Here is a 14,590-nt window from a genome sequence, read left to right as displayed (position 1 = left end):
TTTTTTGCTGATGCTTTGTCAGTACTTTCCTATGCTCTAATGCCTTCCTTGTCATGAGTGATTTATGTTTGAGCAGCTTAAACACAAATTGGGTGATGCCCTTTCAGTGATGCTCAATGGCTGTGGCTTGAGAAAGCCAACATTGTCAGGGCAAGGAGCCAGATGAATCTCAAAGCCAATAGGATGTCACCTAGAAAACCATTTTGTTTAAATGTTTATGCACATGGATCATAGGTATTGTCTGGCCCTGTATCACATAGGTGAGCACAGGTCAGGTGTGTGTGTGTGTGTATGTGTGTGTATGTAAGTATTATGTATGTGTGCTTCTGTATATGCATGTGCACACACACTTTGAGTTGTCACCTTGTATTTCCCATTCTGTGAATGAAAAGTTACAAATTAGAAATGATTATGGTTCACATATTTCATTTTCTTTTCCCAGGTGTAGCTTATTAGGGTAAGAAATTGGACTTTTCCCTGGAGAACAGAGAAAAGTGTGCAAAGCTATATTTTCACAGAGTATTAAGAAGACAGATGAAAGTAGATTTCCTCTGGAGGATGGAGGTGACAATAAAATGGAAGTTTGAGGACAAAAGTCCCAGCTCTGACAGCTCCAATATGCTTGGCTCAGCTGCCCATCACAATAAACCAATTATTTTTGCAGTTGTCACCTGTTTTTAATTTGTTTTCCAGTCACTCTGTCAACTGCTCTGCAAAGACTGAGCAGCTCCCAGTCAACAACAGTGGTCATAGTGGCCACCGAGAGGCCACAGAGCTCTTACTCAAGCTCCACTCAGTGTCTCCTTCCTCCTGACCTTGATTCCAGTCTTTCATTCTCTAAAGAAGGAACATGCGTCCTCTACACTTCCAGCTCCCTATACAAATTCCTCATAGGTGGGCTTCTCTGCCAAGACTCAAAGGCCTAAGAGCTCTATAATGTTGGCCTTCTCTAACACATCTTTCTCCGGGAATCACCTGCTTATTCTCTCTACCTACTCTAGGCACTTGTAAGTAGCTCCAGCGTCCAATCATAGGCAGAACAGGGAAGGCAGCAGGCTTCCCCATCAATGTGTATTTTCCTCAGTGTATGACTTTCCCACCATGGTTTTGCTTCTGTGGGAATGTCAAATGACACATTCAAACTGCACAATCTGGGCATAGGCACACTGCATGACCTTTCTCAGGCCATCCTGAGCCCCTGTGATCATCTGACCAAAAAGCGTTTCAGCCACCCTACTTCTGAGCAGCATACAAATTCTGTGGAACTTCACTCACTTCTAAACGCTGACACCATTGCATACACTAGCAAGATTTTGCTGAAAGGACCCAAATATAGCTGTCTCTTGTGAGATGATGCCGGGGCCTAGCAAACACAGGAGTGGATGTTCACAGTCAGCTATTGGATGTATCACAGGGCTCCCAATGGAGAAGCTAGAGAAAGTACCCAAGGAGCTAAAGGGATCTGCAACCCTATTGTTGGAACAACATGATGTACTAACCAGAACCCCGGAGCTCTTGTCTCTAGCTGCATATGTATCGAAAGATGACCTAGTCGGCCATCAATGGAAAGAGAGGCCCATTGGATTTGCAAACTTTATATGCCCCAATATAGGGGAATGCCAGGGCCAAAAGAATGGGAATGGGTGGGTAGGGAAGTGGGGGGCGCTATGGGGGACTTTTGGGATAGCATTGGAAATGTAATTGAGGAAAATATGTAATAAAAGTATTAAAAATTAAAAAAAAATTCTGTGGAATAGCTGCACCCATGTGTAGAGGGACTTCTCACAGGGAAGTTGCTAGACATAGCCGTCACCCCAAGGTATGATGGATACCTTCAGCAGAGGGTTCTGAGAACAAGCCTACCATTGCTTTCTCAGCCCAGTGGTTGGCCATTTTGTCTTTTTATTGGATTTCAGGACCTGGGTTTTCTTCTCAAGGGCTCCAGTGACCCCCTTGATGGCTTGCTCAAAATGTGGCTCCTAGGCAGAAGGAGTAAGATGGCAAGCAGTGATGCTTCATTGCACACCTTAGAAATATTTGCACCAGTGAAGCCCAAAGTAAGAGCTACTAGCTTCTTCAACAAACAGCTTTAGTAAGGCATTTGAATATCTAGAGTGTTGGCAAGTGACCTTAAAAATTGAGGCCCTACCTTTGATAGCAGGGGTCCAATATAGATCTGGAGGTCAAACTATCTAGGGGATGACAGGGATGGGGTCCAAGATATCAGGGCAATTGTTGCCAGCTAGACGTGCTGAACCCATTCATCTCCATTACCACAAGCATCTAATTTAAAATGATCTGCTGATCATTATAGCATCCCAGGTGACCATGGCCTTGCCTAAGTCCTGACACTTCTTTGGTTAGGCATCTCACAATTTCCAGTTTGGTTTCTTCACAATTAGCCATAGCTGTGAACTGGCATCAGTGCTATTCTCTAAGATCTTATCTGTTGTCTCATCAAAACAAAGAGAAGATACCTTCTCTTTGCCCACCATTGCCAGTTCTTATTTCACCCCTTTTTATAGCATAGCGGAGGACAAAAAACAGGACTAGGGTAGGCACTGGGATTTAGGGAAAAGAGCCATCCATCATTCTCAGAAGTGTAAATTACTGCAGCCTGGTTGGTGGGCTTAATCCCCAGCTGCCACTGAGCCAACTGGAGGTTACAAACACTCAAAAGGTATGAACACTACCATTTTTACATCTAGGATGTTGTCTCAGGAACAGAAATAACAAGAACAAACTGCTTATTCATACCCTCCAGTCTTTCCATCAGCCTTCTGGCCAGGTAATACTGTGCAAAGTACTTCCTAGTGATCTCTAAAATACAAACGTACAAATGCAACAGCCACAGCTGCCCACAAGACAACCAGATGCCCAAATCTTTGTAGTCTCAAGGAAACTCCCCGTTCTGCATCCATTTCACGAGGCAGTAATTTAGGTTCCTACCTCTCTTGCCTCAATCTCCCTCAGGTCTGACACTCTTTTGTTCAAGAGTTTATTTTTATTTTAATTTACTTTTGGCACTATTGAATATCCTGGGTCTGTATTTCTTCCATTCTACTTATTCTTAAACAAAAGCAAACAAACTTGCAGACAAGAGTCTAGCATAGCTATCTCTCAGAGGCTCTACCAACAGCTTACTGAGACAAATGCAGATGAGAATAGGCAACCATTGGATTGAGGTCTTTGATCCCTACGGAATAGTTTGGGGGAAGGATTCAAGGAACTGAAGGGATTGCAACCCCAAAGGAAGGCCAACATTGCAACTAATTTGAACCCCTGGGAGCTCGCAGAGACTAACCTACAAACAAAAGAGCACACACAGGCTGGTCCAAAGACCCCAGAGCATATGTAGTAGAGGATTGCCTTATCTGATCACAGTGTGAGAGGACATGTCTAATCCTGAGGGACACCATCTCAAATCAAAAAGAAAGAAGATGGAGTGAAGAACTCTGGGAGGGGAGACCTGGAGTGGGGGAAACATTTTAGATGTAATTAATTAAATAATTAATTAGACAAAAACATTTGGAAATTTTGAAGGTCTTCCCTGCAGAGTTACGTGCAGCAAGGATACGCCCTGATTTCATGTCTGAGCAATGCTTCCTGCCTGCATTCTGCAGCTTCCAACACCTCCTTCATATCACCACCAGTTGGAAAGGGTCAAGCCAGCATCACTTGTCCACCAGCTGAATGCCCTTGTCAGGTTAACTGATCAGCCTGGTCTCTATCCCTATTAACTTCTTTCCTCTAATATTGGTAAGTAGCAGCCTGTACCTTGCTGCTTGTGTTCAGAGTCTTGCTGTCTGTGCCTTGCTTTCTTACTGGTATATTTTTACAGAAGTGTTACTAAGAAGCATTCTAATAAATTCCTGTGTGTTATGCCTCTTGCTGAGAAGACATCTGAGAAGTAACATTGGTAGTGTTGACATCTGTTGAACATTAGGAGCTGGGTATTGACCCACCAACCAGGCTGTAGTAATCTCTGCAGCACACAGGGGATGCAGTGTGTATAGTTAAGCAGTCCCAGAGTGTGCATGGTCCTGTTGATCATTTTCTTAAGTTCCAGGTCTGCACATTTTCAAGGAGGAAGGTTGTTATCCTGCGTTTACATGAAAGACTCATTCTGCTTTCTATAAGATAATTATTTCTTCTCTGGCATGCAGCCCAGGCCTTTAAAGATAAGTGTCCTCATCTTAGATGTAGTCATTTTGATTGAATTCTGCCATTCTTGGAATCCAACCTTAAGGGAGATTTAAATAGCATTATGTATTTTTATGACTACCAGTGTTTAGGCAGACAATCACTGAGTGAATATCATAGTTAAGAGGGTTGTCAAGCATGACTGAGATGCTGATTCCAGGAGAGAGACTCAAAAGAAAGTTACAAATTTCCACAATAATCTAGCTAGCTAGTGTAACCCCATGAGGAAAAGATTCTTCCTAAGACAGGAAGAACAGTTTTGACCTGTCTAAGAGATGGCTTCACTGAGTTTCTTTTTGCATATATTCAGTAACAAACCAATGATGTGTTATTCAGATGTGATACCTTAGAAATTTAATACCTTTAAAGTCAACTGGAAATAGGTAGAGGTGGATAAATTATTAGAATGCCTCTTGTTAACACTTCTGCAAAAATACACCAGTAAGAAGCAAGGCAAAGGTAGCAAAGCACTGAAGATCAAGAGCAAGGCTTCTGTCACTGCTTAATTATTAAGGGAAGAAGTAAATAGGGACCAGATTCATCATGTAGGCCATCAAGGTCCTAAACCCAGTCACACTGCTCATTTAAACAACATCTACAGACACCATGTTATCTCCTACATACATTTTTCATTGTAACAAATGAAGTAATGATTGCCAGACAATTAAATCCACCACATTTAACCATTAGCATAATCTCATAATACTGTCTTCCATAAAACAATAACAAGCTCTCTTAACAAATGTTGCTTGCAAGGCCGTTCTATGAATCCTTTGAAGCCTTTTGTCTTCCTAACCCAGGGTTAGAGTAGCATCCTGCTCATCGTTGTGGCTCATTAGATTTATATCGGTGTAAAACTGTTGGCTCTTTCCCTCCTTTGGAAGCAGGCATGTTTTCTTCTTTTATAACAATATCTAGTTCTCTCAAGGAGGAGGCGCGTATGCCAGTCCCAGCTTAGTGACCACTGAGCCTTAAATCTGCAGTGCATCCCCTCTCCAATATTAGGTACTTTTCTTCCAATTTTGGCCCAAGTAAAAGATGACAATAGCAATAGCCTGTAATATTTTGGGAGTCTACTGGACAACCCTGACCAATAACTCAAAATGAGCTTCAGATGTCTGCTGCTGCGGTTTTTGTTAGAAGATCCTTGGCTCTTGAAGAGCAAATCCATATATACATAATATATAATATTTCATTTATATTATATGTGTATATTCACACATAGATTAGATACTTGCATTTTTATAAATTTGACATAGATCGCTAATATTATAACTCCTTATGCTTTTCAGACATCTTTTAGATAAAGTTACCTTCCCCTTCTTCTATATTTATCTTATAATTAAACTTCCTTTTTTCCCATTTCACTCTTCAGACTACTGACTTTACTCTCATATTCTTTCCTTCTACTGCTCTCCAAGGCTCCTAAGCAATGGTCCCTGTTAACTTTGCTCTTCTGCTCTTTGATTGGTTGATGTTTATTATCATCATCATCACTACAACCACCATCATCAGTAGTAGTTAGTAATTGTAGTACTATTTGGCTTGTTCTGCCAGTCATTCTATGATATCTACTCATGTGAAGATTTGGAGCAAATAGCACATGATAAGAAAGAAGAGGCCACGCATGTCTTTCTTGGTCTGAGTTTACTCACTAAATATGAATTATCTAGCTCCACCCATTTACCTGAAACAGTTCATAATTTCATAGTGTACGTGTTCTTTATTTGAAAGACATTTCAGTTGTTTCCATATCTAGCTTTTGTGAATACAGCATCAATGAATGTGGCAGAGCAAGTTACTTATAGAGCAGGATATCAAGATCTCTGCATATGACAAGGGCTTTTATATTGGGACCTAGAGTGGGTTTGTTTTCAATATTTTCTTTTCTTTTCTTTCTTCCTTTCTTCCTTTCTTTCTTTCTTTCTTTCTTTCTTTCTTTCTTTCTTTCTTTCTTCCTTCCTTCCTTCCTTCCTTCCTTCCTTCCTGTCTTTCTTTCTTTCTTTCTTTCTTTCTTTCTTTCTTTCTTTCTTTCTTTCTTTTCTGCAACAGGGTTTCTCTGTGTAGCCCTGGCTGCCCTGGAACTTGCTCTGTAGACCAGGCTGGCCTCCAACTCAGAAATCCGCCTGCCTCTGCCTCCCAGGTACTGGGATAACAGGCATGCACCACCACTGTCCTGTCAATATTTTCAATATTTCAGTTCTACATACTGATTTCCATAGTGTCTGCACCAACTGGTTTGTAGTCCCACCAAGAGTTATGAGACTACCCCTGTCCTCACAACTCACCCAGCAATTGTTGGTTTGTGTTTGTTTTAAAATTAGGTCTGTGGCATGATGACTGAGGTTAATGTGAAATTTCTAAGGTATTTGAGTCTCATTTTCCCAATTGATAAGGACAATAAATATTTTTGAGACATTGCTCAGTCATATTTTTCTGTTGAGCTCACTGTTCAGGCTCCCATTACATTCTTTGAATGGACTAGTTTTTGTCTTTAATATTGCTTTCTAATCTCTATTTCTTTAGTTCATTAGGTAGTCTGATCTTTAATCTCCTGTCAGTTGTTCTCTTGGCTACTGCACTGTCAGTACTTTTTAAAATATGACATCTATCAACAAAGGCTATTTTACAAAAAAAAAAAAAAAAAAAAAGTAGGTCTGACCTTACATTCCATCTATGTTTATCTGAAATTCTATGAAACAAGATATAAAGGTGAAAACATAATAATAAATGTGGCAAATACACATGCACATACTGTGTTTTTTTAAGGGAATACAAAGATCATTTCATCAATTTTCTGATCCCCCATAGACACAAGGTTCAGTTCCCAACACCCATGTCCTTTGGAAGCATATGACAATTTTTAAGTCCAGGTCCAGAGACTAACATGCCTGCCTCTTTCTGGCCTATAGAATATACATATTGCATACTTTCACATAAATACATATACACATGAATAATGTTTTAATAGACCACTGGTATGAGTCTTATATATAAGCATTTATTTTTGATTTTTGTATTATTATCTCATTCTTTTAATACTTTTTGACTAATTGTTAAAACTTGAGATCAAAAGTTCAGTTCTGGAAGTAAACATTGAGTGAGGCTGCCTTTCAGGACTGTTTTCAAGTACACCGGTAAGGTCTGCACATGGAATTTGAACTCCAGCTGTATGATTCACACACCCCCTTTTATTTGGCAAATGGAAGCATTGGCACTTTAAGTCCATCTGGAACACCTCAAGCATTCAGTTCATTTATTAACTTATTACCAAGCTTGGCATATGAATTTTCAGACTACCAGTGAAGCAGAAAAAAAAAAAAAAACCCTAGGTAAGTGGACTTTAATGGAAGGCAATATGCAATAGAAATATGCAAAGACCTTCTTGGTATTTGCTATTTGATAATGTCTCTTTACTTACATATTTGATGTCAGATTATTATAAATGAGGTTTACTGTTACTTTGTAATAAAATACTATAGATAAAAAGAAATGAAATAATTATTGTAACCAGAAGAGGGCGACCTTGTAAAATTATTTGAGGTAAGAATTTACAAGAATTTTTATGTTACTTTTACTAAGTTCAATTATATATATATATATATATATATATATATATATATATATATACATTTCAGAAGTTACTTTTTCTCCACAATTAGATGATAATATTGTAAAGTTCTTCTGGGGATATGAAATATAGCTTTACATTTATATCCGCACACATGCAATGAGTGTGTGGAAGCACACATACACTCACATGCACACACACTCATGAACACATTAATAATTCATTTAAATTGATTTGACTAAATTTAAATCCTCTGTATTATCAATGCTTTGCAAAGCATGTCTAGATGTGTTACAATGGCATACAAAAAAAAACCCAACAACCCTGTAATTATAGCCATTAAGTTTAATTAATTATATGCTAAACCAAATAATATAGTCTCTCTCATATAAAAAGAGAAAGCTACACGTGTTTGTGTGTAAATGTATTATGTGTGTAGATTTATATTGTAAAATAAATCCATTTATCTTTGCCTACCTTGCCAGTTATAAAATTCCTGAAAGAGTCACAGATGGGACACTAATTATACCACCTGGAGACTCTCAGTTGATAAATTCATGACATGATATGAAGAGAAGTTTGTCATAGACTATTATTAATGTTTCTCCTAATCAATTCATAAAACCAAGTAATTGGCATGTGTTCCATTTTGAATGCCAACAATAGCATTTACATACATTTTTAGGTTCCCCTACTTGTTCGTTCAACTTGTAGAAAGGTTCTGCTGATTATCAATAATGGTGCTATCAATTATTTGATCACTTGGTACCCTACATACATGAGTCATGGAATGGGAAACATATATTGTTTGCCTCAATTTTCAAATATATCAGTTTTGGCTTTCTGTTTCAGGTTACATCCATTCTAATCTCAATTGTTCCCTTTAGGTCAAGCAAATCTTGTTGGGATGTAAATTCAAAGATGGCTGAGTAGGTCACATACTTTTCCAGGTACACATGAAGCTCTTAGTTCAAATCCTCCTGTAAAATAAAGACATAGTTTGTGTGTCTGACCCATGATCGCTTGTGGTGTAATGGGAGAGAAGCAGACACGGGGGAATCCGTGGAAACTCACTGGATAGCCACTCTGCACTGTGCAGCAGCAAACAACGAAAATACTATTTGGATTCAACTGTGAAACATCTCACTTATACACACAAGTCTTGAGACTTGTTCCCCAGGCAGCAGCCTCTTGTGGAAGGGTATGATATCTTTAGACTATCAAGCCATGCAAGAGGAAATGTGTCACAGGAAGTGGGATTGGAGGCTTTGGAAGCCAGCCACACTTCCTTTTAGCTCGCTGCTTCCCAGGTGCTTATGAAATATGGCCAGTCCGCTTCTCCTGCAATCTCTGCTGCCGGCTTCGTTTCTACCTGTCATGGTATATCTGCATGGACTTTTATCAGCAAAAGTGAGTGAGCCCCCCCCCCTCTCTCATTCTCATTCTCTCCATTAAGGTGTTTTGTTAAAGTTTTTTCACAGCAACAGAAAGGCAACTAATTCTTACTGCTTCAAACAAGGTGGAAGGTGAAGAACAATGCCAGTGGTTGGCTTCTGATCTGTATATAGATGATTCCTGTGTATGTGTCTCACATTCACATGAAGAAAGACAGAACGAAAAACTCTGCCATGATCGAACTTCCCTATAGTTATCCAAATCTACTTAATACCCTGTTTCAAAAATTTGTAGATTCAAACTGATTAAAATCTATGCTTTTCTGTAATCCACAAAATTTTTCCACTACATGGGAACTCTGTCTACTCAAAAAACCAACAAACAATAAAAAACAAAAAACAAAAAACAAGCACAAACAAACAAACAAAAAACCCCAACTATATTGTTAACACTCACAAAGCTTCCTGGAGTACACCATGGGTTTTCATTTTTGCAGTTTAATACAGTGGTCCTTGAATTATCTTAAGATAAACAGCTTTGCATAGCTAAAACAACATTTTAAAATTAACATAATTGCAATTTGTGTATTTTCTGTAACTGTTACTGAATGTGAATGAGTCTTTATTCTCAATGTCACCAACTTACTTTCAAGTAAATTAGAACAGCTATTTCTGTTGAAAAAAATCACCGTAATACAGAAGATACAAGTAATATAGTAAAATAAATATTTTTTGTTTCATATGAGGGTTATCTCATTAAAATTCAAAGCAGTTTTGTGAGAGGAGAGGCTGTTTAGGGAACACATGCCAAGGTATCACTGATATAATGATACTGTGTGGAAAACCATGAGTATGTAGATAAGTTAGATATCAATACAGTAAAAGGATAAAAGTATATGTGATGTTGATCTATCACATAGAATTAATTTTAGTTATCTCTTTTAAAAGTACAGAATTTTAACTCTATATTTAAGATTTAAACTGAAAGTGGATCATTGGGGTATTTAGAGTGCTTTGTATACCTAGTTTCTGTCCTAAATGCAATTCAGTATAACTAGGAATACGTAATTTTAAAACATCCTCTTTATTTCTTGCTGTAATCCCCCAAATTACCATATAAAGTTAATTTATTAATTTATATTATATTTACTTGTTTTTATATTTTATTTTATGAGTAAGGATGTTTTGTCTGCATAAATGTATGTGTAGCATACCTGTGCAGTGTCAATGGAGGACAGCAGACAGAAGAGGGCATCAGATCCCATGGGGCTGAAGTTACAGATGCTGTTAGACACATGAGAGTCCAGGGAATTGAACTTAGGACGTAAGTGACATCCCATATCTCCAGGTCCCACTTATACTAAAAACCTTATCAAATATGTCTACATTAAAAGGTAATAGAATACAACTTGTAAAGAGGAATTTTTCTCAATTTTATATTCTTATACACATTGTTTTTGAAAAGAAGAATCAACCACAAAAAGGGTAGCAGAACATCAGAGTTTGTATTTCATGGCTGAATGAAGTATGCATGGAAATTTTCAAAAAGAAAAAACCTTTATTTTGTCCTTAAGTATTTTAAAACACTGATTAACAGCCCCTTCTAACTCATGAGTAGGATCCCCAGCACGAATATATAAGGATGTAAATAATAGTGCTCATTCTGAAAAACAGCCAATGTAGAGACTCTTTCTCAGAACAAGGTAGAGGTGAGACCAGACTACAGGCTGGCTTCAAACTCCTTGTCTTCCTATCACAGGTTTCTCATTTCAGGGTTTTCAGACATATGCAACTAACCTCCTGAAATTACAAAGATTAAATTTTTCTTCATTCTGTCCTGTAGAAAAACATACCTAATTAAGCAAATATTATTATAAATACTTATCAATGAAGATGTGTTTAAGTATATGAGATAAAAAACGAAAGGCTGAAGAGTGGATAGATACATCTGTAGGACTGATATTTGTTTCTTCATTTTACAGGAAAATGTTTTAGATAGAAACATTAAATTAAGCACCACAAGTAGAATGAAGATTAAAAGAGAAAACAATTGAGTAAAAAAAAATAAATACAAAAGTATACAATTTCTGCCATTAGAATCTATTTATTCATCTCTGGTTAAATGTATATCCTCAACCCTGCCCTTTATTGGTTTGAGCTATTCTGAATGTTTAGTTAATTTCTCAAAAGTTCCCAGCCAGGCATGGTGGCGCATGCCTTTAATCCCAGCACTTGGGAGGCAGAGGCAGGCGGATTTCTGAGTTCGAGGCCAGCCTGGTCTACAGAGTGAGTTCCAGCACAGCCAGGACTATACAGAGAAACCTTCTCTCGAAAAAAAACAACAAAAAAACCCAAAAAACAAAAAAAGTTCTCAATAAAATGATGATTCTAAGCCTTTATTTTTAATTGTTCTATCTTTTCATTCTTCTTTGAACAGTATCTTAATCATTTGAAATACAAATATATCTACAGCTCCTGATGTTCATTAGGACATGTTTTTGTGTGCATTGTCTTTTGTTTTCTGTTATCTGAATTTAGTGTAGGAATATGAACACTATCATCTTAGGTTGGATATCCATGAAAATAACACAATCTTTACAGAGATTTAAATAAGCTAAATATTCTTTGAGGAATCTTAGCTACCAGCTGTCAATATTAAATGAATGTTAAGTCTAACATATGCTTAGAATTCAAGAACTTCACTTCTTGAGAGTCAGTGGGAAGGTTCACTACCCTAAGTCAGATGTAGGGAATTCTTTCTGGTTATCAAAAGTTCTGCGCCTGGATTAGAGGACCATCTGTGGCTGGGTGGTCCAGCTGCTGATGGGATCATGTGCTTCCCTCCTCTCTCAGCAGGGCAGACACGTCTGCTCCAGGGACTGTGCTACTGGGTGTTTCTATGACGTATTTATTTTTACTTGTGTTTCATGTCATTTTTTTTAAAGCAAACAGAACAATTTTAAGTAGGTATAACTGCCTATCAGTTTTCTTTATTTCTTTTTTTGTAAAATAAAATTTAAACTCAAAAAAAGTTCCTCATCCAGATACTAAGTGGCATAGCAAAGCAGAGATTAAAGTGTTCTGCTTTTAAAACTTATCTCACATAAACAAGTCTTCTCAAAGCTCAGGTGCTACTGGAAACAGCTAGAATATATTGATACAACAAAGATTGTGTCACATAATTATGTGGCCAGATTTCCCAATGCAAAATTTAACCTTGGGTTTTTGTTTGTTTGTTTTTACTTTTATGTTTTGTGTGTATAAATGCTTTATCCACATCATGCCACATGTCCACTGAGACCAGATGTGGTCACCAGACCTCCTGGGATAGGAGGTAGAAGCAGTTCTGATCCACCATATGGTGCTGGAAACCAAACATGGTCCTGGAAAGCAAACTTTGGCATAGGAGCCAGTGCTCTGAACCACTGAAGGACTGGCTCTTAAAGCATGTTTCTGGTAAGGATGTTTTGTAAAGAAAGAACAATGAGAAATGGAACAAAAACACAAATCTATCTACCTCAATTCATCATGTACTTTTCTATTTCCATGAAAAATTCTGTGCAGAAAATATCACTCTAAAACTATAAAGTTAACATCCTTATGAATTATTTATAATGTGACTTCAACTGATTTTCCACAATTAAAGGTACAATTTAAGTATAACAAAAAAGCATACTATTAGACTATTATCTAAAATAAATAGTTCTAGGAATGATAAAAGCAGAAATATGTGCTCAAATGTTTGACATTTATTAATGTCAAACAAATATCTGAAATATAGTCAGAGATGAACTACAGCTAAGAATGGAGTAAATGTCTTCCCTGGTATTCTATTCTATTCTACAGATTATTGGAAACACACTTTTATATGGTTTTAAATTTATATATTTGTAAGTTGTAGTATATTTAAGTGTTTTAGATTTGTTAAGTGTTGGGGTTTCAGTACCTTTTTATTTATGTCTGAATAACTGTGATAAGGAAAGTAATACCATAATTTGTACCACTAATAAGAATTGCTTTAAGATAATACTTTGTGCTTACTATAGAGTTTAAAGCTACATGTTATTAACTGGTTAAGTCTATACCTAGTTTTTAAAGTGAAATTAAATATTTTGTTCATTTTGCTGTATTAATTTCTTCAATTTTAAATAATTAATCATCTCTATCAGCTAAATAAAAAAACTGAAATTGCAGGTACCATGAAGGCTATTACATCATCATGTAAAATATAATAATGTAAAATATAATAATTATATGAAACACAAATAAAAATTATAAAAATATAATAAATATATAAATAATTTAAAGTATACTAATGTAAAATATGATAAGTAACATAATTCATATAGCTTACTATAGATATTCTAAGAAAGGATGCAAATTAAAATCATTTAAAAGAAATTCAATGCAGACATACTAAGAGTGACTGTAGCTAACAAAATATATTAACCTTATCTCTTTCTACATACTACCATATTCATGAGTTTTTAAGTTCATCTACATTTGTTTCAAACTTAATGATTAGTTTCCCTGCATTTACACTGCCTTCTAGTATTTTTATATGCATATACAATGAACATTAGAAATTCTAAGTAATTATATAATATAGTTACTTTGATTGATCTAATAGTACACACATATATGTACTGTTATTTTTACTAATGTCTTATTTTCTTGTATTTTTATAATCACATTGTATATGTCTTTATATGTTCATTTTTGTGCATAAGGGTATGTAAAACCATATGAATATATTTATACAGACATGTTGCAATCAGACTGGTTCAGTGTTATGTGTCTTATTAAGGCTCTATCAACTATTTTTTATTGATATAGGTTTTCTCATCCAAAATTCACAGTTCTAAGTACACTAGCTGACCAATGAGCAATGACATTCAACTTGACTCTGCCTTAAAGGACTGAACTTAAGAACCGTCTCAGGATTCCTTGTAGCTTTTATGTGCTGGTGCTGGAGAGCTGAACTCGTGTGCCCTTCCTTTGTAAAGAAGGCATCTGTATACTAAGTCATCTCTCCAGTTCTCCAATATTTATAGCTTTCTTAATTGAAATCTTCAAAGAAACTTCATCCAAGATAGACTTGCAGAGTTTCCAATCAGAAAAAGTTTGCATTTTACCCATGAGATTTCCTTTCAAGCATCAACTTAGATCAACATTTTATATTGTGTATTTGGCTTCTGTTTTCTCCAGAGGCTTCAGAAAAAGTTGCTGTGTTTAAGGAAAGTTGTTAGCATCGGTCTATTTCATGGTAATTGATGAGATCACAATCTAAAGGCCCCATATAATAGTTCAAAACTTTCTAGGTTTACTAAAGAAAAGTTATAGACAATTCAATGTATATACTTTTAGAGGTATGAAATATTTATCATATCTTCTTAGAAATCCTAGAATGTCTTGGAAGTAT

The 14,590-nt window shown here is 36.5% G+C and overlaps 2 pseudogenes; both read right to left on the bottom strand.

Annotated features, from left to right (window-relative positions):
• Positions 1–747: 747 nt before the first annotated feature.
• Positions 748–1,893, bottom strand: LOC110308997 (mitochondrial inner membrane m-AAA protease component AFG3L1 pseudogene; annotated as a pseudogene).
• Positions 1,894–2,283: 390 nt separating this feature from the next.
• LOC147001927 (mitochondrial inner membrane m-AAA protease component AFG3L1 pseudogene) lies at positions 2,284–2,921 on the bottom strand (annotated as a pseudogene).
• Between the last annotated feature and the right edge of the window lie 11,669 nt (positions 2,922–14,590).

Source organism: Mus caroli, unplaced genomic scaffold (genome assembly GCF_978045245.1).
Source record: "Mus caroli unplaced genomic scaffold, Mus_caroli_1 scaffold_12, whole genome shotgun sequence".
NCBI classification, from domain to species: Eukaryota; Metazoa; Chordata; class Mammalia; order Rodentia; family Muridae; genus Mus; species Mus caroli.
Note: the sequence above shows the minus strand (reverse complement) of the source record. Positions and strands in the feature narration are given on the sequence as shown.